Source organism: Camelina sativa, chromosome 12 (assembly GCF_000633955.1).
Source record: "Camelina sativa cultivar DH55 chromosome 12, Cs, whole genome shotgun sequence".
Classification (NCBI taxonomy): domain Eukaryota; kingdom Viridiplantae; phylum Streptophyta; class Magnoliopsida; order Brassicales; family Brassicaceae; genus Camelina; species Camelina sativa.
Window position 1 is genome coordinate 6,619,111 of NC_025696.1, and position 2,052 is coordinate 6,621,162.

Below are 2,052 nucleotides of genomic sequence, written 5' to 3' on the forward strand. Positions count from 1 at the left end.
GATGAGATGGGATGGGTTGGGATGTAAGGGGATGTGACAGGACGTTTTTCATTACAAATTAAACATGATTAGGTTTAATTTTTTAATTTACACATGTGCTGTAGCACTCGGATTAATATATTTTTTAGTCATTTATATGAAAATATTTTGTCCCGTACTGTAGCACGGGTTACTACCTAGTTAAATGTAAAGAATCACTAAATTAAAGACATCTTTCTACTAGAGACATTTTAGACATTATATCTTAAATTTGTAGACACTCACATTTTAAAATAACATTTTATTAGTGGAAGACCCCGTCGTGTGAGATGTGGGATTGAGATGGTCAAATAGAAGCAAGCTATTGTTTTTTGATTCTTTCTATTCAAGAAACATTCTCAGCTTGTTTTATATTAGTACTTTTTTGGTAGTCTAAACACAAAATTCAAAGGATATCAAAACTTTACAAATAACGAAGACTCTACATTTGAATCTCTTGTTTGATGAAGACTACATTTCACTACATTCCTATCAATTCAAACACGTTTTGTTTATATAAGTCAATTCTAACATTTACTTAGCTTTAATATATTGATTAAGTTAAATTGTACAAAGTAGACATGGTTTATTATCTCGGTTTGGTTGTTACTTCCTCATCCTCTTAAGTCTAGACTAAAACAGAAAGTAACTATAACAAAAATAGAAAGAAAATCATATACGTGTGAACAAAAAATTAATAAAACCGCCGTCTGTGGGGATCGAACCCACGGCCACGTGGTTAAAAGCCACGCGCTCTACCACTGAGCTAAGACGGCTTCGGCGATTCAATAAACTTTTCTTATTATATATACTGTATTACTCTTTAGGTCCTTTGCAAAGAACCTCTAAGAAATTTTTTTTAACGTCATAAATAATCAAACAATACAAAACATAACGATAATGATATAGGAATATTTGCATTCTAACACACTTTTCTAAAAAAATTGTATTCTAACACATTTTTGGACCACCACACACTTTTCCTATAGTGTTTTACTTTCTTACCCTCTAACTCTTTCTCTCTAAACACATTACTTCTCAACACACATCTTTCTTTTATTTTTTATTTCATTTATCTTTCTTTCTCACCTTCTCTAACTCTCTCTCCATTTCCAAATAATTTTTATGTTATTTGTTTATCTTACTCTCTTGCTTTGATATATGTGTTTGAATAATCTTGAGTAGTAGATAATAATATATATATTTCTTAGCCACATTTATATTTTTTTAAAATTTTGCATTTCGATATATTTATCATCTACAAAACCAAATCCAGATGCTTATATGTTTATGATTATTTAGTTTCATGTTCAATACATATAATATCATCCATCAAATCTTTTTCATATGTTATTGATCATCAGTTTTATGTTTTCTAGTAAAAAATCTTCATATTTGGCTACATTTGTTACAATTACTATGAGATTAAATTTATGATCTAAAATTTAAGATTTAGGGTTTAGGGTTTAGAGTTTTAGGGTTTAGGGCTTAGAGATTTAGGGTTTAGAGTTTAGTATAGGATATAATGAACGGTTTCATGCTTAGGTTTTTAAGGGATATGATGATATTAAAATTGTTTGGTAGTTAACAATGACTAATTCACCAAAACACAAGTAGTTTTTAGTGGACGTGTATAATTTAGCGTCCACTTGGACTTGATTTTATGGACATGAAAGATTAAAATCGTTTGATAGTTTACCATGACTACTTTACTAAACCACAAGTTGTTTAACTAATTAGGTATTCATATGTTTTTTTCTATGGTCATCCAAAATAAGTATCCATCTATGCATGTTAACCATCCAAATAATAGCGAACAACATCAATGAATTTGGAAATTTATAAAGAATGTAATGCAAGAAGTCAAAATTTTGCCCTAATTTAAGGTTCAGGGTTTACAGGTTGGGGTAGGTCAATTTCATTTTTTTATAGTAAAAAATCTTCATATTTGACTACATTTGTTAAAGTTTCTATGAAATTAAAGTTATGATTATGGTTTATGATCTAAGGTTAAGGTCTAAATTTTAGGATTTA

At 29.0% G+C, this 2,052-nt stretch overlaps 1 non-coding gene across 1 annotated transcript; it reads right to left on the reverse strand.

Annotated features, from left to right (window-relative positions):
* Window positions 723-794, reverse strand: TRNAK-UUU. The gene has a single exon. It is a non-coding gene; the product is annotated as a tRNA-Lys (tRNA).